This window comes from Cygnus atratus, chromosome 12 (genome assembly GCF_013377495.2).
Source record: "Cygnus atratus isolate AKBS03 ecotype Queensland, Australia chromosome 12, CAtr_DNAZoo_HiC_assembly, whole genome shotgun sequence".
NCBI classification, from domain to species: domain Eukaryota; kingdom Metazoa; phylum Chordata; class Aves; order Anseriformes; family Anatidae; genus Cygnus; species Cygnus atratus.
This window is the reverse complement of record NC_066373.1, coordinates 16,920,402-16,946,167: the sequence shown is the minus strand read 5'-3', so window position 1 is coordinate 16,946,167 and position 25,766 is coordinate 16,920,402.

Sequence of the window (25,766 nt, the reverse complement as noted above, 5' to 3'; positions counted from 1 at the left end):
GGTATTTGAATCGTCTTTCTTTTGTGGTCTTCCTTCTCTCATTTTCTCTTCCTCCTCACTGACTAAACTCCACTCCCTCCCATGTCCCATTCGCCCTCGCTCTCTGAGATATAGCTCAGTCTTCTGCACTCCAGCTCACAAGAGGACAGCCATGTTGCACCTCTGTTTAGTCAGTAGCTCTTTTCTCCTCTTCTCCAACAGTATTCCTTCTTTCCTCCCAGACTCTTCCCACATTATGGCGCCATTCTCATTTCTAACCCTGCCTTTCATAACTCTTATTTTATTATTTTCCACTATTTTCAAAGGTATGTGTTCTATCAATTTTATTAAATCTACTAAATATTACCTTTTTTTTTCTTCTAGTGCTGCTAAAAGGCAAACATTAAGCTTACTAGCTAAAAAAAAAAAAAAAAAAAAAGCTTCCTAGGTGGGTTGAGTAGCAAGTCTAGAACATAACCAAAAAGAGGACAATTCTGTGTGGGCAATTCTCTGTGATCTTTTGCAAAGCATTTATCATTGCTTCAATTAACATCATAATCTCTTCCCTTTCTTGGATAGGGGATTGTAGCAAGTGTACATGAAAACCTAGGACAGGAGTTATTTAAACGTTGTGCCCTTAATATAGGAATCAAGTGGAGTCATTTGAAAGGGAAACGTAATTTTGACAAGAAAATAAATATATTAAGGTTGACAGGGCAAAGCTGGTCTGCGTCTTGTCATCTAATATTCCCATGATTGTTGAGGTACCTGCAATACAGCAGAATGTGATGACTAATAGGAATGGTGGGTGTTTTTCAACCTTCCACAACTTGTGCTGGTGTAGTTTGGTTTGTTATTGGAAACATCCTTCCTGAGCTTATGATTGTGGCTTGACTGTGCCTATTAATAGGTACAAGACTTGTGGATTGTACTTTTGTGCAATTCAGTATAATGAAAGCCTGATTCACACACAGGTCTGGCTTTGTGCTACTCTTACTGTGCTGTTCGCTTTTCTGGCATTACAGTGAAGTAGTGCAGTGGTGAATCTGACCCTGAATATTTAACCAGCAAAAAATTTGAACAGTAAAAAGCGTCTTTGGAAACAGGCGTATCAGGAAATGGACAGCATCTCTTCCCCAGTGTACTTTGAGAAGATCACACATTTAATCAACTTTACCTCCAAAAGCATTGTGTTACTTTTAACTAACATCACTCCAGTTTCATTTGCATGATAGACGTAGAGTCCTTTGCATGTTCAAATGTTATATATTAATAAATAAATCCTAATATCCCTCTGCTATCTAAAGGTCACTGAATACCCTAATATATGAAAGTGCACAAATCTCCTAGGGGCACTACAGTAAATCTGGTGGTTATATTTAAAGTGGAAACAGATTACATCTCTCTTATCAGTTCTTATGTTTGCTCCTATTTTGTTGCAGCTGTGGTAATGCAGCAAATATGGCCACTGCTACTCTGTTGAAAGAGGATCTTTATAAATTCCAGTTGTCAACACGAAATCAATTCTGCTATGGGCAAAAGAGTGTTTCATCATTCCAATATTTGCACTCAGCTAAACCATATCCACAGGCTGTATGTGTCTTCATTTATTTATTTATTTGGAACTGGGAGTACAACATATTTTCAGCCCAGCACTATGGATCTGTAGCAAAATTGCATAAAGGTTGTGCAGTGAATTTTTCTAAGTAAATGGGTCCTTTGATTTCAATGAGAGAACAAAGCCTCTAACTGATGTACTGTGGATTCAATCTGAGCCATGCTTCCTAGTCAAACACCAAATGATATATCATTAATTAAAGACAAAAAATGGGAAGAGAAATGATGATTACATATCTTGGCATTCCATAATGATTTTTTTCTGTTTTACACCTATGGTAAACAAGCCAAGCACTCCGTGGCAATAGAAAATAAAAGCCTTCAGTTTGCAATTTCTTTTTCTATAGTCTTTCTTCTTCCAGTGAAAGTGTCTATAAAATTTTTAAAGGAAAGTAGGTTGCTAAAATGTACTTAATTTGCCATGATAGATTGAGTCCATGCTTCAGTGACTGTAATTGAATCTGTGACCTATTTCTTTAGTAAAGTAGAAATAGTCTCTTGGGTTTTTGTCACTACCATCTTTTAATGAAATTCAAAGAGACTGTCAAAATGTCTACACTTTTTCCACTAGTTGTTAATGTTATTACTTTACAATTTGTTACTTTTTAATTAATCTTAATAAATGTGTACACAGTCTACCTGGCAGTTGGAAATGGTAGATATCAATTCATCACTGTCACACTGTAAAGCAAAATTAACAGGACAGAAAGGGCATAATAGCGATAGAATATCTAGACATATATATTGGTTCTACTTAAATATAGTTTATATCTCTAATTTAAAGGATCTGTATATTACAGCAGCCCTACTCCCACAGCTGATGTTAAAGGATCTGTCAGTATTTTCATCATAACCCCAGACTATTTCCAAGACATCGTGACTCAGCTTTAAAATCAGTCTTAAGACTGAATTTGGCAGGCAGATTCCCAGGCCAAGGAACACCCCAACCTACTGCCCATTTATTTCACCAGCAATAAAGATGTTCTCACTACATTTCAGCTATTTAGAACATCACACCATGGGGACCTGGGATGCGACCCAAGGCTAGGGTGATGCCCTGACTCCACCCTGGGATGAGATAAGCCCTACTTCTTCAGCACTTCCAATGAAAATGTAACAGGCAGGTGAGACAGAAGGGGAGAGCTTTTATTTAGTCTGGACAGATGGGGGAGCAGAGCTAACCTTTCCTGCCCCAGAATCCAGACATGGCCTTACTGTTTTAGTTGGCACTCTTTAGGTCTGATATGTTGGTGACCCTAGAAAAAAATCGCTCTGACATTTCTTCCCCTGGACAAGAACTTGGATGCCACTAGCTTGGTGTTAACATGGAGCAGGAATGGTCTTACACACAACCAGATAAAATATTCTTCTCATGTTATGTTTAAGTCTGTAAATACAGCTTATGTCTGATCCATATTACAGCTGCACATGGACAGTCTAGGGCTGGTATTCACAACAGACAGGGTCCTAAACAGGGCAGCATAAAGCACTTCCATGGGGATAATTTCCCCATGGTATAATGATAGATATCATTCATATAAGACAGAGACCTAGAAGCAGCTGAAAATGCAGCCCAGGTTGCTTCCATCATTGTGAGTGCACGCACAGTGCCCAAGGTCTCTTGCTGTCAGCACAGGGCTTTTGCCCAGCTGCACACCCCCATCTCCTATTGCAGTCCCACAGCAGTGTTTCACTGCTGCATGTACACTGCATCAGACTCACAGGGAGGCAATGCTACTTGAATCAGCTATTTATAATTGAGGTATGGTCTTCTCTCCCACTCATTCTCAGTACAAAGTAATATGAGTCACACTTACCTGAAACCTATTGATTGATTATTTTTTTTAATGAAATTCTAGAGAGCAGAAAACAAAATGCAAACAAAATAACCCAAGACCTTTGTTTTACTTTAAAAACCCCACTTTGACACTTACTCACATTCCTGGTTCTTTACACTTTCCCTCTTTTACCTGTCTCCATCCTACAGGCCTTTGTATCACTAGTCAAAATCAAGCGTAAAGAAGTCAGAGAGTAAAGGGCTTAGCTTAGGAAGGCAGCCGTTGTGCTTCTTTAGGGCACAATAAACCAAGAGAGCTATAAAGGCACCCAGTTGAACTTCTCTGTTTTCAAGCCCCGTAGGTGCTATACAGCTAACAGTTGGCTACTGGTATAGCTTAAAGCACAGTACAGAGCACAGCTGGCCTCCTGTGGGCCGGATGCATAGGTCTGGCTGCAAAAGGGTATTGTACAACTAACAGTTAAGCTGCTGGCAGGAAACCATTGGGAAGCTCACCTCAACATTACCTGTGATCTGGCAGATCTATTCCATATATAAGTAAAAGGCTTTGTTTCCATTAAGCTGGAATTTTTAGTGAAAATTAAAACAAAGGACACCCTTCTTTTTTCATACTGGCAAGTTCAAAGGTGTAGAGAAATGACTGCTATTTGGAAAGTGAAGCAATTTTTTTTAGTTAAAAGTGATATACACGCATACACACAACTGCATAACCATGGTACATTTTCTCAGAGAAAATACTATTGATAAGGATAACCAGCATATGGAGTCACTAACATGATGGACTATAATGGCTTGAAAGCAGTCATTATGTTCTGTTAGGATACACAAACAAAACAGATTCCCTCAGCAGACCTTGGTATGCTTCAGAGCTATTATACTCCAGAAGAGCAAAATCTGCATTTTAATTACCGTAAGGTTGGTTCCGTTTTACCCAATCTGGATATCATCCTCCTAAACATAATAAGGGCTTAAACAGATAAGAAAGGTTATCAAAAACTAAATAACAAAATAAAACCCACTTGCCAAATTTTAGGTTAAAGGTATTAACTAAAGATAGCAGGGGCTACACAGAGACAAATTTTCTAAGGGTTACAACCTAACCTCTACTTTTGTGAGCAGTTTTCTATCCACAAATAACAGTGGGCAAAAAGGCAGACTTTGGTGCCTTATTATCTGATGGTTAGGTGCACTCAAAGATCCAGAAATTTTCTTTCCTATTTGCACTTGCCATCAGGCCTGCAATTTTGCGAGTGCATCAAACTTCCATTTTCTCTGGAAAATGAGGTTGTACAGGGAAAGAGTGACTGGCATGTTGATACCAAGTGCCGCTGTAGTGGCTGAGTCAACCGAGAGCTAACACTCACCTAATGTTTTGAGCCAACGACAACTGCTTACTGCTCCTTTCAGTCAGATTGAAAACTTCTGCACTCGGTGTTACTAAAAGCCCAAGCACATAGCCTACATAAACATACCTTACACCCTCTAACTCAAGCACAGTCAAAGCATTAGTGAATAAATTCACAGAAGCTTTTCCTCGTTAAGTCCAGAAAATACTTAAAAATGGTGGAGCTCAATACTGATAGACCTGTGGGTTCCCAAAATATTTCAGGGACTTTAGAAAAGCTTATTTCAGACTCTCTGGCTCTTTTCCCCCTACAGTCTTTCTGTTCTGTAAGGTCACAGGTTTATGCACTGAGTCAGAAGAGCACTTAAGCATGTGATGTTTGTGAAATGTATCTCTTGGATGATGGAAAAACATTAAATAAATTTAATGTATTTTTACTTAGAGGAATAGTGCACTGAAGGTCTAGTCCAAAAAATTTTTTTAAAATCCTTTTATTGGTTACTTTAAATACTTCAGACAGATTTGCATACAATTTTTGAAAAGACTAATGGGTTATTATGTGAGGAGAAGATGTTATTAAGAGGTAGAAGGGGTGATTACATAAAAGTTTTTAATTTAAAAGAAATAAGAATATCTATATTTTTAGGAAGGATTTATTTTTAAAAAGATAACATTACAGGAGAACTAATTGATCTTATGAGAATCCTTTTCCAAAAACTACATTGATAAGGTCATGTTCAAGAATTGGGACCAGACACTGGAACCCAAACATGCCAGCCCCTGCAGGATCCAAGATGACTCAGGTCACCCGCTTCATGGTCTGCATTGAAAGATGGATGATACTTCTAGTTTCTGTCAACAATTAATAATCATACTAATAAAAGAAAATACCGATTTACGCAAGATTCTTAGCAGGTAAAACATCCTTCAAAGTAAACGAAACACTGGCCACTTAGGCAAAGCGGAAAAAGAAAAAAGACAATGGAAAAAAAGTACTTAAAACTTTGTCAAGACCATTTGTATATATTCCCCATGCAACTTTGAAGAACGTTTTTTGTTGTTATCAATACATTAAACAGACGAAGTCAGGTTTTTACAAGCTTCAGATTTTTGAAGGAATGTTTAAGTTTTGATATTCCTGGCATATTAAAATATTTCAGCTCACTCTTATTAATCTAACAGAAATAGATCAACTATTTCAAAAATAAACCTAGAAGGGGAAGATGAAGTCAGACTAAAATGATGGCAGCAGAAGTCCTGAGCTTAGAAGGAAGATTGACAACATTATTAAATTTCAGCCTTATTTTTGCAATTTTACCTAGATTTCAGTCCCACAAGACTTTGAACATATGTAAATGAAGTCTCCTAAAGAAAAACTGGTATATATATGCATATAACTTAGAAAACCAACAAAACAGTAGGAAGAATCAAAAATGTCAGATTTCTTCATCCCTCCTATAATCATTCTGTAACTGTCTAGAAGGAATACAAAGAAGGGAGGATACAAGAGCCCCCACCAGTGAAGCAGAGAGAGAGAGAAGGGAGGTGGGGGGAGGGAGACATTTCTTGAATGATGAAAATCCAAATGCATGTAATTATGGATCTGAACAGCTTTTCCCAGCCTTTGAAAAGATACCAGGGTAATTCAAGAAATGGAAATGAATAAGAGCAAGTAATGGAATTGTCTACAGAACACAAATGCCATACCTACAATTTACAGACAGAGAGGACAAAAGGGAGAAATGAGTTCTTAAAAATAATTTTGCTGAATTACAGCTCTGCATAGACATTAGCATTTTGATATCAGATGAATCAGTGATTAGCTCTGGATATCACATTGCACCAGAGTCCTAAAACACATTCAGAAGGGCCCCGTGTACATTCTGTATCACTGGCCTCAGATAGAGTGAAAACATGTCAGAACCTCAAAGAATAGTGGAAAAATAGTGAATAGTTAGTAGTTTCAGTGAAGAGTGGAGGTTTCAGAGAAGTTGTTTAAACTGATAGAAATCACATATTCCATATATACTTGTAGCACATTAAACACATCCCTTTAGCTGGAAATGGTAGCTTATATGACTGTGGAAGAACAGAGATGGTCGTGATTGTATGGGAAAATTCCCAAATTAAAATCTGTTGGACTCAATCTTCTGAAAGTGCAAACAAGTAAAAGATAAAGTTGATAGAATAATCATACTGCATCACATACAGATTTACAAACTTCATGTGTAAAGAATGTAAAAGCCAGAGAATGCATTTAGATTCTAGTAAACCTTTCACTTAAACTTTTTTTTCATCCTTTTAAAGACTTTGAAAGTCAAACTAGATTCTGTACTGCAAGAATTTCAATGGAAGGGTGAAATATTCTCATCTCTTGCAATGGATAAGAAGCCATTTGGCAGATAGTCAAAAGTTTAGGAAAAGCTGCACAAAGCACGACAAGATGAATAGAAAAGACGCCTTGAAGCACTGAAATGGAACAACAGGAGTTGGAAAGGTCACTCACGACAGTAAAACTACTGAACATTTTAATCACAGCCTAGTTCTCTGTTGCTCCGAGCCTTATTTCACTTAGTCATTTTTACCAGTTCAAGATGGGCACAAATCATTATTCAAATCAAATAATATTTCATACCCACTTATACCACTATTATAACTGCTATAAACTGCCAGGTATATCACTGCAAGGTGTGAAGCATAGATTATCTAGTTTATCAAATTTTGCAGCAATCACAAACTTTGGGTCAGTGGGAATGCAACTTTGTGAAAATATTTTCAATTAAACTGCAGTTTACAGAGAAATTGACATTTGCAAAGAAAAATGATATTTCAGGCATTAGAAATGTTATTTCTGAAACTACAAATATTTGTACTCTAAAAAGAGAGCTGAAAATGTCACCACTAGCATGCTAGAATAGGAAAGTTAAGACAAAATACAGCCTTCTCTAATCAACCCCCTGTTTCAAACAACACTTTAAGGATGATGTCAAAGTTCCAGGGAGTCATGGGATGCCATAGAGACTGGGAGTCTACTGAGGCTCAAGGAGCAGCTGGACAAATTTAAGGAAGTAAAATCCATTCAGGTCTAATGCATGGGATGTGGGGAAGGTGGGGGATTGGGGGGAGAAGCATCACCTCTCAGGAATTCCTCAATATCAAACCATGGGGAAGGACTCTGTTGAAGAGTTGGGCTTCTCCAGTTCTTGCACTCTTTCCATGGTGCCCATAACATTAGGGAAACTGGGCCACACCAGCCTTAGGTCTGACACCACACAGCTGTTCTTATGTCATCTGACGTCAAACAACATTGGATTTATTTGCATTTTGCAAATGAAAATAATACAACCATAAATTGTCAAATCTGTTGCTTGCAATGAACAGCCTGGGCATGAGGTAAGAGACAGATATGCTCTAAATCACATCAGTTATATTTTCAGTACAGGGGTCCTCTCTAGCCACTGAGAATAAGCATTACCCATTCACACACTTGGTTTTGTTATTTTGTTGTTGGGTTAGTTTCCTACACAGCTTCCATCTCAGAATCAGTCAAACCTCTATGTTTTAGTTTGTACCTAACCATGGAAAAGCAGCCCATACCCTCCCTCACATTTAAAAAATAAATAAATCCTTAGTGCTGGTTCCATTATCTGATAACACAGTTCATTATTAACTCCAGTTTCTTGAAACTGAATCCTTTAGTTGCTTTTCAATTTTATATATATATATATATATAGCATTATTTTTAGGCAAAAAATGGAATTTGCCACATGGTAATTTCAATAGCTGAAATAAAGAAGACATACATAAAAAAGATTTTATAGACAGAAGTTTCCTCTGCATGTTTTCTTCTATACTGTACAAATCACCATAATATATTTACCATAGTATGCTTTTGATGACGCCTGGTAACTAATTTCAGATAATTAATAAAGAACCAGGCTTTACCTCTATCCTGTTTGTTCCTCCTTCCTATGTAGTCAGGCCTTCCTTTAAAGCCAGTACTCTCAGCTGAATTTTAGAAAAACTGAAATTCTACACAAAGCCTCATTTTTCAGGTTTAGTTTCTCTCAATCCCCCGTACAACTACAAATACAAGGACTACAGGAACTCACTCCCATCATCAAACTGTGAAGTGAGAGCCTCAGCCCCAACCAAAGCAGTGTGCGCTGCTCCCTATGGGTAAGGCCAAACAAAATGCCTCAGCAACCTGGGGATGAAGCAATGCCAGGAGCGCTCTCTCAAAAATATCAGTCTTTCTTTTTCTGTACAGTCTGATTGTCTACTTTTCAGGTACAGGGCAGGTGCCAGGCTGACTCACATTGATACATGTAGAGGAAATTTCTATAGCAAATGAGTAACTTAAGCTCAGCCACTCTGGGATATTACTTCATGTTCAATGGTGTTTGTCTGCTCTTTTGCTGGGTGCAGTGCCACAAGAAAGCAGTCTTGTTTTGAAAAGTGACAGAATTTTGTCTTTAACTTTCTTTAACTGTATCTTTAGAACTTTCTCCATGTTGTGTAAATGTTCCTCTCAATTCCTCCAAGTGCTTGTATATCATCCGAATAGCAGGCAACACCATTTACCTCCTGCAGTACCCGATCTGTTTTACTCTGAAATACAGCAGGAGCACTGGTCACCCCCATAAGGAAATCTTTTGTACCTAAATAGCCCCTCATTTGATTTCCCTGTTGGAGGACTTCTCCTGCTGCAGCTCCAGGGACTCTGTTGACAGTGCTGGAACAGTCAAGGTGGAGAAACCCTGCTTCCCTTACCAGCTTCATAAGCAAACATTGTGGTTTAAGAATTGGATATCGATCCATTTCTAGCAAGGAGTTGATGGCAAATTTAATCCCCACAAACCATCACTGAGCTATTGTTTTTAGAATACATTAAACTCATGCAGCCAGTTCTCCAAATTCCTCCAGTAAAATTGTACCTAGGTTTTCCTCCAGTTGATATCGAGTAGTATCCTTTTACCAAGTTCATGTCTCTACTAAAAGCAGAATAAATATTTTTCTATTTTCAATCTTCCTCTGAGTCACTAGCTTGCTGTGGTCCAGATCAGTTAAAATTCAAAACCTTTTTTCTTTTTCCAAGCTAATGCAAGAAAAGCAGCCTTTTGTTTGGTCAAACGTTCTATATCATTTTCATAAAACACTACTCAAGTTTTTGAGAATAAATTGCAATATTTTCACTCATTACACTGGAACTTGTTCATGGTTATACGTATGAATATTTTATCTTTCCATTTTCTTTTCTTTTAAAATATTGTTGTAGGTATCAGAATTCTCATTTTTGTTGTATATAGGGGGGTTGAAAGAAATTTAGACCCTATTTCTCCAAACAAACTCAAACCCATTAACCACTTACTAAAAAAAGGCAACATTTTGTTTACATTGAATCTAAAACAATAAATACCCAAAACACTTTTAAAAACAAGCCCAACTCACACAGCTGCTTGTGAGAAGCTTACATTGCAAGCAAAGCTGAAACTGAATTAAAACACTGTCGCTTTCCTGCAGAAAAGGAAAGAAAGAAGCAATTTTTACAGTTAGAATGATAATACTGTTTTCTCTGGAGTCCTGGTAGTCCCTAAGTGCACAATGCTCATGGGCTCAGTTCTTAGGAACCAGGTCACAAGTGTCTGTGAACAACCAGTAAGTTTGCAAAAATAACTCTGTTTGGGGGTCAAGATCATTCATTCATGCATACGCATGAACAATGAGCTATTCAGCACTATACATCTATCTTCTACTATACTATCCTTGCATTCCCTGCCCATATGGGGCAATGATATACATGAAATACAGGTATGCATCTACATGTTACCTAACATCTGATGGTCAGGTTTTGCTTCTCACCACCAGGTCACAGGCAACCTTAGAATAACCCTTTTGTGGTCATTAGTTCGTGTCTTCAGAAATGTCATTCTAGATTCGTATTGAGAAGGGAATTTGTTTCTTGTCATAATAAGTGGATGCAAGCCTTAAGACAGAAGCTTAGTTGCATTTCTTTTTGAAAAATATTTGTCTCTCAGGATGAGCAGGAAAGAGCTAAATATTTTCTCTGCAAGAAAACATCTCTGTACCAAATAGAAAGGTTAGTCCATCAAGTGACCCTTAGTTGCTACTTTTCAGCAATGCTACACATTTGTACTACATCACAAAGTACTCATTTAGGTCATCAAATTACAGCATGTCTGCATTAAGTAATAGTTAGACCTGATATATACTACTATGGGCATTCAACATCTCTTAAAAAACATCATTCTCAGAAGATAATTAGATTATATTGAACTGAATTCCTGCCTTGAAATTAGGCACAGTACCTTATAAGAAACAGACCCTACATTTATTCTTGGTGAAATGTAGTAATTAGTTTTGCAATTGTCATGGAAATATTGAAGAAAACTATGCAAATTAATTACCAAAACAAATAGTTAATGATAAAAGACCATAAGTCTCAATAAATTGCATTCCCGTGCACATCAGTGAGTTGCTTTAGATTTTTTAATCAATAGTGTAATATGTGTAGATCCATCAAACATACTGTGGACTGCAAGATACGACTAAAAAAATACACCTCAGGGAGCAGAACTATCTACACTGATTGTCCAAACAGCCTAGCAGTACTTGATCTCCAGAAAATCCAGAAGCTACAGATAGTTTCCACCAGCCAACAGGAAATATGTGCAGTGCTAATTAAAGAAAGCTTTATGTTAAAACTCTCTATTCATATTTGGAACATGCTATAGGCAAACAAAATGAGTATCATTTCATTTACACACTTATACTCTTCTACTGCTATAGTTGAAAAAGTTTCTCTTATTTACAACTTTTCCGATGTTTTCTCACACTTTGGAACAGTATGCAATTTGTCCCCAGTGCAGTAAAGACAAATATTAAATTCATTCTCAGCCAACAATGTCATATAGGACAAAAACAGTTAATGGATGCAGCACTAGTGCTAGTGAAGAGTACAAAATAGAAGTTTCTCTAAAACATCTGATAGTTTTTCAGAGATGGGCAAAGTTTCACATTCTTGCTGTTATTTACCGCTACTTGCAAAACGACTCTGACTACACCTTTAAGTCTAGTCAGTGCTCTCCATTAGAACTGCCTTAGACAGCAAACAAGAAAGATCTCTTGATGCACAAAAAGCATATCTGAATCTGGTAATTCTCAAAAGCTGAGTGAAATCCCCATATTTCTAGTATGATTCTGGATTAAACCCATGAAAGTAAATTTTCATTGCTTCCTCTGCCTTCCTGTTCAGAAGAGGAAGTGTCTTGATCTCAGAAAGAGGAAGATACATGCAAATGAATCTGCAGAAAGTCCAGTCCTTTTTGACTTACAGCTCTTATATATAGAACCTGGAATTTGCTTCCTTTTCAGAACTAAATGTAAAACTAAAACAGCTTTCTTGGCTTAAGTCTCTTATTTCAGAATCTCATCTAGAACTGTTAGTGGTGCAAGAAAAACTATCTACCTGCATCCTTACCACAGTTTCTTTGGTAGCTGTGTGCAGAAGTGCATCTTCAGTGCTCATTTGGACAGAAAATGCATCTTCTCTATTATGCAGTACAGTTGAACAGTTCTATCTAGATAAGACAATAAGACAATTACATGTGACAGGATAACAATATGTCAAGAAAAAAGAATGCCAAAAGCAAACCAGTAATGTATTTTTAAAGCAATTGACTATTACCAGATCAAAATATATAATTCAGTTATCTGGAATTATCAGGAACTATCAACTAACTTGTTTCCTTTACAAAAAGGGGAAGAGGGATGTGGAGAATGGGAAAGAAAGATTAGTACCTACAACTGCTTGGACTAACATTAGGACAAAGTTTAAAACTAATCTTCTTCAGTGGATAATATGTTTAGACTGCTCTTTAAAGCTGAGTTTTTAAGTCATTTGTTTTTAAGTCATTTAAGTTGAAATAAAAAAAAAAATGCATGATAAACAGTAAAATAAGGTAGTTAGTGACCAATAAACAGTGACAGAATAAAGTGACACTCATTCAAGCATTATTGGGACACTATATTTTGAACTCTTTGGGATATTAGCATGTAATATACCTCTATTACTAATTTAACCTGAAATTTCCAAAGCCTGGAATTGAATAAATCATTATAAAGCTTCCCTTTTTGAGACACTGAATCATTACTCATATCCATGCCATTCACTTGCATTGAACTGTGTTTAAAAACAGAGCAAAACACAGTCCAAAATCTAATAAATAGTTAGAAGTTTTCAAAGGTTCCTTCATTCCCACCTAAATATTCTAATAACTTCACAATTTCCTATTGACAGTACTAGAAAATAGGTCTATCTAGAAGTGGAATTTTCTCCTACTACAATTATAAAGTAGTTATAAAGTAGATGGAGAAACATTAACATGTTTTACCAACTTCAGCAATGTCTTAGATACGACAGTTGCCTAATAATATTTTATACAGAATGCTAGTAAAATTTGAAGAGGAAAAAAAAAATCAAATTCATTGTAAGCTGAACACCTGTTTTATTAGCTCTGCAGAGGCCCGTTATTGGTCTGCTATGTCTACTGTAACAGAAAAAGTGAAAAGTTTGGGGTGCCATCTCTTTTACACTGTCGTCATCACTAAAGTGATCATTGACTTTCCTATACATCTAACTGCAGAAAGAATTTCCAGTGCCCTGAGAATAAGAAGGAACTACTAGGCTGAGCATTTTTGGAAGTTGCTTGGAGATTAAGCTTCAAATCTAGAGGAAAAGATACAGTGGTAGCAAACATGAATTGCAAACTTGTTTTTTTGCAATGGCTCTGTGATTTTTCACAGTGCCATATTTTATCATAAGGCATTCAGTACCAGATATGTACCTCAAATTTGTACCCACATTTTACAAGTTTTATATCTCATATAAGACGAGTCTATTTCAAAAAAGAAAAATAAATAAATAAATAACTTATTCAAAATGTTATGAAATCAACCACTAATTTATCAAATTAAACCAAGGATAAGGATACTCTGCAAATAGGAGAGCTATTGTTCAAATAACCTCTTTTCATTAGAAGAGCTACCATGGTTGTGATATTTAACAGTTGTGTGTCACTTTCAATCTTCAAAAACTGTGTGAACATTAATTATAAATGAGCATTAATAATACACCTCTGTCTAAAGTATTTAAGTATTTATTAACTCTACTTCACATGTGTGGAAACTAAGACAAAGAGAATCTCAAGTTTCAAACTTCAAATGCTTAAATTTAGGCACCAAAACCTCTATTTCTTCTATCACATATTCAAAAGCCCTGAGAACCAAAAGCATGACTTGAAATTAAGAGGTTCTGGAGGTCTCACCATGCCTGAAGATCAGGCTATTTATTTAGGAATCCCAGATCATAGTCTGCCTTTAAGACAGCAGCCCAGGGCCTCACAAGTTAGGACAAGTACTGGTCTGTGAATGAATTACTCCATAACATTGTTCAAGGGACAGGATTCACCTCAGTTAATTTTAGCCCTATGAACACTAAGGTATCCAGTTTATCTATCTAGGATATATCTACAGTCACCAGGAACTGAAAGATGTCTTCAGAGATTAGGTCATTCTATTTTACTAGCTGCATCTGATCTAGTGGGATAGAGGAAAAAAATAGACAGTTCAGTGTAGCCATCTATAAGATGCATGAGACAAATGCAACCCAAACGTGCAAACCTTTCACAACAACTCCCTTGCACACAGCATCAATTCAAAACCAGTAAGGGATAGTATGTTATGAAAGAAAAGGCTGCCATCAGAACGAAACAATTCCAAGGCTGTATAAGGGTTATGCATCTCTTTCCAAACTACTTGTTCATTCCAGCTGCAAAGAGCTAAAATAGTTCCTTTGTGAAACATTGCTTATTTTAATAGCTCACTATTATAATAAAAAGAATGATTATGCAAAGGATGCCTCATAATTAAACTTTTTAAAGATGGACAACACAATGCTGTCCAGAAGAGTCTCTTTTAAATATACGATCCAGTGTCCATGTAGAAACAGATGAAATGCTTAGATGTGGATTTGTCCACAAAGTGTTCTTCCAATCAGGCATGTGCTTTAAAATCTACATGTATATTATTAAAACTACAGTGAAAAAGGTTGATTCCTTATGCATAATCAGTCCCCGCTGAATTTAAATTACTTGCAGTAAAGTACTGATGCGGATAAAATACTCTAAATGTACAGAGTATTAAGCAAATGTTTATATTAAAAAACTGCTTTCAGGTGAAAACGTGCTCAGTGAAGCACAGCCCCCATAGTGCCTTGCAGAATATTAATGCCCGCTAGATCACAAGATGACAACAAGTATTCCTATGTAAAGCTAGAGGTGGGATAAAAGGTAGTATTCAGATCACAAGCCTCAACAAAAGAAATGTGCAAACACATGGGGTGTGATCCTATTGAGATGTAAATGAGGTTAGCAATATATGGAATCAAACCTGCTTAAAGTCAGGAGTGTCTTGTAAAACAGGGACAACAGCCTGTTTAGCATGAGCAGCTTCAGCTGACTGGTATGCCCGCTAGAATTTGCATAAAGACTACCAACTTTTTGAGAAGCAACACGTGAATAGAAATACTTCAGTGGAATTTTAATATAACTTCTACTACAGAAAGATGCAAACCAGAATACCTGAAACAACCTCTTTTGGAGGCCATGGAATCTGAGATCAGAATCATAATTGTCAGATTCAGGCTTTTGTTAACATGGAGAAAGCCAAAAACACAAAAAACAGGGGCTGAAGAATACATATTTCACCAAGTGAACCTGTAAGGGACACCAGCACTTGGACAGATACAGCGGGAGAAAGAAAGAAAAGGGTAATTCTCTGAAATTGAAAACACAAGGTAATACACTCCTCAGGAGCATGGGTACCACACCAAGTTAATAGTCATGTTCCTAAATGCAAAGTCCTTCCCATTCTTGGCTGGATAGAGAAAATAAAGCCATTGTGGACTTCTCAAGTACCAGACAAAGAGAAAGGAAGGGTGCCTTCTCTATAATCCTGTCATGACCAGCATAGAGTAAGGGGGGCAGACAACTGGAGGAGCTGTTGCTCTTCCACCAAACTCAATTGCCTAGGCAATTGGGTGGTTATAACAAATGATTGCTTCAAAAAAATTACATAAATTAGTTCACTCTAAGGACTGGTAATCTAGGTAACTAATCTTGATTAGTTTTCCATGCTCTTTTAATGGTGTGTACTGACAGATGTAAATCAAAAACACAATTTGTAGCCATCTGTTACTGCAGTTCTCATTCACTTCTTCCTCATAGTGGCACGTTTGCTCTAGCCTTGTAGCCCCCACTCTTCACTGATTATGGAACCAAGGCAAGACACCTCATTTTGGAGGAGTGAATATGTTTCTTTCCTTTGTCCCCTTCCAGACACACAAAAGCCAAATACAGTCAATAATTTGCTGAGGCAAGTTCTTCTTGGGTGGTATAGGTATGTATTAACCTTTATGTTTGAGTTCTACCAGACTAGAACATGTTTAAGTTAAAGTTTTTGCAGTCTTAAATGTGCAGGCCATGGGTTTAAAGACTGACTCTTTCCAAACATTTGTTAAAAAACAGAAAATTGAATAACAGTGGCAAAACTGCGTATTTATTAGTATTGACTGCTTTTGACAGCTTTGGCAATAGTACTCTGTCTGCCTTGTAAAATACATCCCAATAATAACCAGAACTGCTTCTATTGAATCAGAGTTTACTCCACAATTCACATAATACCTATCCACCTTGATGAAGACAAGCTTAGGATGAGCTCCTCCAGCTCCACCACTTAATAGATTGAGCCTACACTACTCCTTTCAGACTGAAAATTGGAACTGCTGTATTATGTAAATGTTATTGCTCAAAACAAAAGATTGGTGTTGTCCTAGTAATTAACTGTCTGGATAATTAGACCTCTTTCCCTTTGCTCAGCAACCTGCATTCATGTGCATATACAGCCTTTTACAAAAATAAACTAATAAGCTTTACATTGTCTATGCAGAATTGCTAGGAGATTGGCAATAACAAAAAATTTAAGTATTATTCTGGAAGCTGGAAATCTATTAAAAATGGAAATGCAGCTTTACTCCAAGAAATAGAAATCCAATAGAAATGTGAATTCTGTCATGTGGAGTGATGGATTTGGAGCACTCGAGAAGGATGAATGAATCATGCTGAGCTGTTAATATCCCTGCCAGTTCTATGGCTTTCCACGAGCATGTGAAACTGTCTTTGTTTGCTTTCCTAACAACCATCTCTTAAAAGATTCTCTGGAAACATAGGAAGCTTCTGTAGTGGGATAATTGTTTCAACAGCTTGGACACTGATTTTTTTATTATTTTTGTTGTTGTTGTTATGAGTAATGGAGGACTCAGATCATTACTATGGAATGTAATAATTGACGTCAATGGGAGCACTGACTGTAATACAAAAAGCAGATTAAAAATAATACTCCTGTAAGAAGATGATGTGGCTTTTATTGGTTATCATATGTCTGTTTTGATACTGTTGTGAATTTTGAATGCATATATAGATATATTTTAATAATAGTAACAATATTGTATTTACTAGACAAAGTTAGTAAAAAAATGACATAATTATTAAACCTTAACAGTAATCAGAATCACTTCAAATATGCATGATAGTACTTGGATTGTGTGCATACTAACGTCTAAAAAAGACATACAAGTTTATGACTTATTTTACAAAGGTCACGATAGTGCACCTTTAAATCTACCCGTATTTTATGGCAGGACACTGTATAAACATTTATAAAGTGTTTAAGAGCCATAAGACTATTGTCTAGCTGAATAAAATAAATTTTTGAAGAATTGGAAACTTAGGAAAATAGATAAGTGTTTAGAGTTTGGGGCATATACTTTTCAATTGACACAGATACATGGTTCTAAAAAGTAAATAAAAATCATTTATTTTAATCTGTCTCAAGGGAAACTAACTCCTCTGCAATAAAACAAACCAACCCCACACCACATGACTAAGCATCTAAATAATTCAGGACAAGGGCTCAAAACATTAAGAATAAAAAGACATTGTTCAGTACCTTGAATAAGAGTACCACAGACTTTTACATACATATATGATACCATATACAGAATGATATACATACATTAAAAATGTGGAATTCTTATGCAAGGTACTGAAGAACAATGTTTTTTGCAAGGCATTACAAAATCTGTATATGTATGTAAAGTTGAAATTTTGAGTGAACACTGTTAGGGATTCATAACAAAACCCAAACAAAAACATGGGTGTACAATAATCATACACAACCACAATCTGAATAGGAAACAGGATAAATCATCATAATTTAAAATATATATTATATTATAATACAGTGAGGGTTTTTTTATTTGTTTATTGTTTATGTTGTTTTTTAAACAACAAACAAAAAACAATGTTCAACAAAGCAGCTTGAAGTACCACCATATAGATAAGGAAAGATCAGAAAAAAATAAAGATAGAACTGTTTCAGTCTGAGGAGGTTAATAAAAAAAAAAAAAGTATCAAATATATGGCCAAGAATATGACTTTTTGTGTTAATTATTTAGAAACAGCTCAAGCTGCCATGCAGCTCCTATTAATAGTCTGTAAAAATAATACCACTCTAAAGAATGTAGCAGATGGTGGTAAGACACTGAAAGGAAAAGCATTTTCGTTCCATGTGCTTCTAACATTATCTGATCAGCCAAGTCCTTAGGCATTCTGGTTTACTGAAGGTATTGGTTAAAAAATTAAAAGATCTGATATCACATTGAGACGTGAATCTTAATGTCAAAATGGCACATATTTATTTCCTGTTAATGGCAGATGTATTATATGTGCTCCAGCTAAGGAACAGCATACTCAGGAAATTACATGATAGTCTATCATAAAGTTTGCATACTGATAACAGAAAGAATACATTTCAGAAATGCATAGATGCCTTATTTTATAAAAGTAACAGTTTTTATTATTAATGTGTGTATAGCACCATAGATAGCCACTAATGGATATGAAATGATAAATTTGTTTTCTCATTCTCTTTGTTGAGCATTCCACACTCTAGCAAATTTACTATTGTACTGGGAGCTCTGCTTCTGTCAGCATCTCTTCTGCAGGGACTTTAAATTCCTAGGGAGTGGGCAGCATGGTGAGATACTGCTCTTTTGATAGAGGAAAACATTGGTTCACAGAGATGATTCCCTCCCTGTTGCATCTCAGGTAGGAGGGGTGCAGACAGCTGCTGTTCTGCGTTCCCATGAGATGAGAATAATGCCCATTTGGCTTTTCACATGTAATAATTCATTTGGTTTGGGAAGTCATGCTCCCCTTCCTCCAAACTGTCACCCTCCCTTTCTACTTGCTGGCTTGCCCAACATCCATTGATTTTAGCAGTGCAATTGCCACATTTTGAAGAAGATAGGCAAAATAGTGTACGTCACAAAAAACAAGAGTACCTGAACTGGACATCTTACTACGAGTGCTGTCAGAAGACTAGCCGTGACAGCACTGTCTCAGCCCAGGCACATCTATCCTGATGGAAGCACGATGTTATGTGGGGCTGTGTATACACTCCACTCCAAGTAGGTTCCCTCAGCACCATGCTGATCTCAAGCCATCAGTCAAACTGCAGACACCAAACTGCAGACTACCTGCAACACCTTACAGCATATATTCCTCCACACCCAGGATGAAGAGACAGCAATCAAAGGATAACTAATATTCAAGCCTCTTTCCACTCCTTTTCTATCACTGTTTCCCATTACCAGGGACTGGATACTTCCTAATTGGTGCTTTCAATTCATAGTAATTAATTGTAGCTAGATTTCTTTTCATCTCTTGAAATACATAATATCACAATGGACTCAAACAGAACACTGTACAGGCAATCTGTATTACTGCTAAATAATCATATTCACTGGTTTTTATCTTAGCTTTACATAACTTTCATCTGCTTTACAAACATTAAAACTCATTTAGTATGCTTTTAAAAATGAATAAGGCACTATAAAAAGAGCATATTAATGGCTGTTCATATAACTTTTTATAATTTTAGTCAGGTTTATTATTTGGTGTACTGTAAATCAAATTAAGTACAAATATTAGTACTGACAATGTGCATATAATTAGTTTTTAATCTTTATTGCCTGAACATGTATTCATTGTAAAGGAGTATGCACAGACTTCTGAGCCATATCTGGGCATATAAATGGCACTGTAGTAGATGTACACTACTGTAATTTATACATATATTGTTCACACATATCCCTTTGATGATTTTGCTGTAATGTTTAGCAGCTAAGCATACTAAATGCTTGAAAGCAGTACTTTAATGAAAATTAGTAACTGTTTTCAGTTTGGAAACTTCGAGAATCACATTTGCTGGTTTCTTCTGATTTCCTCCATTAGAAAATATATTAATAAATTCTCCCATTACAAGTCAACAAAGTTGTCCCCTCACCCCTTTCCTACACCTTAACAAAGTCTTACTGAGAAATAAATTTCACTGCACACTTCAATCATAACTTTTGTAAACTAACAGAGGACAAAGGTCATCCAGACAGGCATTCTAGCATGAGAATAAAATGGTTACACCCTTTCAAAATAAAGCCGTCATATTGTTATTAGACAGGCATAGTTAAACACCTTTCAACTACTCTGATAAATCCGATCAATGACAAGAAAAATAAAATTTGCTATTCCCTGTCTCAGACTAGTGAAAGTACATACTGACATAAGTGATAATGATTCATATACTGTACTTCGTGAACACCTTAAGATTCCAAATAAAGCTAGAAAAAAAAGATGTATCTTTGTATCCTATAGGTTAAAAAACAATTAAGATAAATACTTAGCAGAATTAGAAATAATATTATTTAAATGAATATTATTTAAATGTTTAAATGTTTATTTAAATTAAAAAATAAAAATAAAAATTAAAAATTAAATAATAATTAATGATAATAATAATAGTAAATAAATAATTAAAAATTAAAAATTTAAATGAAATTTCACCCTGTAAATATTTCCTTCTTTCCTTTAATTTTTAATCTGTTTGTCCCAATTAATCACTTTCAAAACTATACTTTCACATATATTCACTCTCAAACTCCCAAAGTACCTTAATTCAACTTCCATCCATGCATAAATACTTAAAGCTTGAGTCCAGTCCTTAATTTCTGGCTCTCCTAGAATGAACAAACACACACATGAGCTACAGCCTAAATCTCAAGTACACAGTTCACTTAGTCCTCTTAGTTCTATGAATCCAGGGCAAAACCTCTAAGACGGAACAGGATTTAGAAGGAGCAGGTTTTGAACAAGCCACATTCATGAAATACCTTTTATTTTTTCTGAGGCTGCAGGTTACAGATGTTATTAATAGCCTCTTTTTTCATCCCATTCCTTCATGAGGCACTTTGTGGTTAGTTTCTTAATGACATGAATGAAAATGCTTACCGTTAACATTTCATAGAAATTAAATATATGTTCTCCAAAAATGTTGTTTAATATATATTTTAAATGATTTGTTGTTTTGAAGTATTTTACTTGTCAGCAATTTTCACTGCAAGAAATGAACAGACAGACAACATAGATTGCTAATGCTATACCATCATCTGTGTTGACTCAAAATATAAAAAGATGCAGAGTTTGGCCTGAATCTGTAAATCTATAAGTTTACTAGTCTGAAGTCATATCAACTTGCTGTTATTTCACAACAGCACAAGAATTCAGTTTCCATATCCAGGGAAGAGTAAAAAACACTTGTATTGGAAACAATAGAAGTACTCTTTGTATTACAAAGAAATCTTAAAATATCATAACGTATCTTAAAATATCATAACGAATGAATAATAAGACTGTAGGAAAATGACCAAAAAATGAAAGTTTATGTTGGAAGTTATGACCTTGTTGTGAAGTGTTAATTTTGGAAGATTATGGTCTGTCCTCTGAAAGAGAAAGCTGACATATGGATTCTGGGGAAAATGATGAGCTGTTCCTGGTCTCAGAAAAGAAGAAAATTTTACACAGATTTAATGGATCTTTTAAATACACATCACACTATAGGAAAAGATACGACCTCTTGCAGACCTACCACACACAGAGCTGTAAACAGGTTAAAACCTTCTTTGGCACACTGTTTCTTTGAGACATAGAAGAACATTGTAGATCATAAGAATTTGCTAAATAAAAATAAAAATAAATCACACATTCAAAACAACCTAAGTTCTTCTCCAATAAAGGGAGACAACTTATCAAGGAGAAACAAACAGGAATGGTGATCAGAATAGGTAGCTAAAAATAAATTAAATTTTAAAGGTAAGTTATGAAAATTTCATGGTGTTGACTTATAATATTGATACAAATCTCTCAACATTTTTGCATAAAAAAGGAATAAATAAATGAACAAAAGATGAGTGAAGGATGTTGAACACAACTGTTCTGTACTTTTAAGGCCAAAGGAGTTTGGTGCATAGCTCTGTTAGCAATTCAATAGGCTTTACTGCCTTATTTCAGTGCAAGTTAAATGCTAGTTCTCTTGGGTGCCTTCAAAAATCTCTACCAAAATTCTTTAGACTTCTAGCTTGACAAGCGTTTTTAACAGAGAAGGGGTTAAATGAAATCACCTCTTCCCAATGGACTAAAGAAATTAAATTCAATTTTTTTTCCGTTCAGCTGAAAATCAGATTTGAATGCTCTGATTCCTTATGCATCTTCAAGATTTATTCATGAGTCACAGCCGAATGCACTATATGTTGTATTTATATGAACAAACACATATAAAAAAAAGAATCATTTCCATTATCTAGATAGATGTATGTTTGTCAGCATCTGAAAGTATATCAATCCTGTGAATTATAAGTATTCAGTTACCCTTTAAAAACATCATTCAGGCATTGTAAGACATATAACTACAGCATAAGCAATGACCTTTAAGTGTATCTTCTTCCCCATTATCTCAACACTGTGAAATAGTGATACTGAAATCTTTGTAATATCTGCACAGAAGCTATTTATTTAAAAATCATTTCGCCCAGCAAACCAACCATAATTTTATTAACAATAGCAAGAACTTGATATGGTATTCAAAGGAATACTAACATGCTATTCACCTTAGCTTCTTTTACAATGAATCTCTTAGTTCATTTGTATTTCAGCAAAAGGGCACATGATAATTTTAATTCTTTATTAAAGTTTTCCAATTAAATTTCTAAAACCTTATCAGGTGTAGAGCATCTTCAGGGAACAGAACTTTCATAATAACAATACCATGGAAGCTTGTAATCTTTAAAATGACTCGTTCACTATGATTAATTTACCCTTTATTTATATCTATATATCTAAAGGGCAAATGTCACTTTTACAGTTATTATTTTGGAGAAAAATTTATACAGAATTTTACTTTAGATGCAGGTCACATCATTTATGAGTAACTGTCATGACTGACTCATTGCATTTTTCTGTCAATGTTGAGTTTCTTCCAGTTTCAGAAATATCTCTTGAAGAAGAAACATTGCTAATATGCTGTGAAAGACACCACACCACTAAGCCAAGTAATTTTTTTTTTCAATTAACAGAGGCTAAGTATTGTCATACAATGAGTATACCAGAAGCAATGCAATGTCTTATGTCTACATTTCAACAAAATTACTATAGGATTGCAGGCAGAAATGATTTTCTCTAGGCCATGGTATAAGAAGTTCTACTAGAAAAATGCAAACTATTAAAGCACACGCTGTTGCCATGTTTGTTTCAAAATGGAGCATATAAATATGAATAGCAATTCCACAAACACATGCTGACACAAAAGTTAAGATACGCTTTAAAGTTGTCTCCTTTAGTAACAGGATGAAGTGCAAAAGCTGGGAAAGAGGGTATAGAGCAATGCCCAGATACCTGCACCTTGTAAGAACATGAAGTCCTGTGGACTCCAAATGTACAAGGAAATGAAAGCAAGACTTTCTTCACCTCTGTCCCCACATAAGGGGAAAGGGAAGAGAACAAGCATTAAAATCAAGCTGTGTTGTATGACAGTGCAACTGCCAGTAATCCATCTACATTTTAAATATTTCTTTATTTACCTGGACCTGCATTTAAATGCCTGGTATGATTAAAATTATGTTTAGCGACATCCCCTTCAATGATCTACTCCAAGGATACATTATTCCCTTTATGTCACACAGCCAACCACTTAAGCATAGCTACAACCTGGTAACTTCCAGGCTCCTTACCAGTACTTTTAATCCATCCTACCTGAACTCACAGTCCTTCCAAACAGCAAGATGTCTTGACCATCTGCCTACAACTCTTTTTTCCATTCATCACCAGTAGCAGTATCTTACTGTATTCCATTGTCATGGTGTGTGTGGCCTTGACTGGTTATCAGTTCATTTCACAGCTTTGTTGTTTGAACTACTGCCAAAATGACTGGTTCATGTTTTTGTTACAAGCTTTGGAAAAGTTGATAATTTGGACAGTTTTTTCTTTCTACACAGTTGTTCTTCCAGATGGTTGACATTACTTTGAGCAGTCCTCTTTTCACTTTTGAAATGATTTGGTCTGGCAATAACTTATTTCAGACTTTTAAAGTTTACAAGCTGGATTTGCATCTTGTCTAAATTTGCCTTTTGATGTCAATGAGACTACAGCAACTTGAAGAGCACAATGATCTTACTTCATCACTGTGTAAATTATATTTACAAATGAAGATGAAAAGATGCCATTTTTCAATAATCTGAAATTGCACTGTTAAATTCAAAGGTGGTATTTTGTGTTTTTTTTTCTGTCTCCAAATTATGCAATTATTACTAATTATTTTAGTCCACACCAGCTAACATCATTTGTCAAACACAGATGGAAGAAGGAATTACCTGTAACTGATCTGAAGAGCTCTGCAGTTTCATGTTTCGTATCTGGTCATGAATAGTCATCTTTTGGGTAAAGTTAGTGTTTAAGATGTAGTACTGTATACAAAACCTCATTAAACAGGACATTCATGAAAGCCTGTGTCAGGTCATTACTGTTTCTAGGAGATATATCATGTGTTTAAGTCAATGACAAAACTCAAATTTGCTTAACAGATCTAATAAGAAATATTAGACCTGGGTTGATTTCAACACAATTTAGGTATTCAAAGTTAAAAAATATATATATTTTGAAAGAACTCTATCTAAAAAGAATATCATAATAGGCATAACTGCTGACTAGGCAGTTTCTTAGGCCACCTGAGCTATATAAACTTCTGTAAATAAAGCATAAATTCATGAGCAATTAATTGAAAATCCTTTCTTTGGATTTTCGCTTATAAATTAGGAACATATTTACGATTCTGACCCAACTCACTGGGAAATCAACTCTAGGAATATAGATGAAGCCCATGCATTCTGATTTTGAAGCTCCTCTACTGCTGCTAGAGAAGCTAGTCAGCATGCAGGAGAGCTGTGGTGTGCTTCAGCATGGATCTTCCAATGGCAATGAAACCAGTGAGTGGAATTTAGGTCTCAGTGACATCTGTGAGAGCTTTTCCATCGACTTTAACTGAGCCAGATTTCATCCAAGGCTGTGCAATTACTGTTTCAATATAATATTATTTCCCCTGGACTAGATGTTTGAGGCATGGTTTTGCTTCAAAAAAGATACACTGGCAAAAAAGAAAAGCCTCTGCAAAAATGCAACAACCCCTGCCATCTCCAATATAATTTTTTTCTTTTAAACTACTGCTACTAAAAGTTCTCTCAAAACAAAATTGAAATTATGATAGATCTACAAGGTGTATCTGAGAATTTAAAAAGAATCTTCATTATAAGAAAAAGCTTTGAGATTTGAACAATTTAGCTGGGGGGGGGGGGGAGTGGCGCAGCAATGATTTGCCCATTAGCTGTGTAAGTACTTTGGGGCTATAGATGGTGTCTCTGTCTATGTCCACACAACACCTTCATGTTGTATAAGAGATGGCTGCTAGGAAGCAGAAACATTCAAAGAATGATGACTTTGAAAAAGG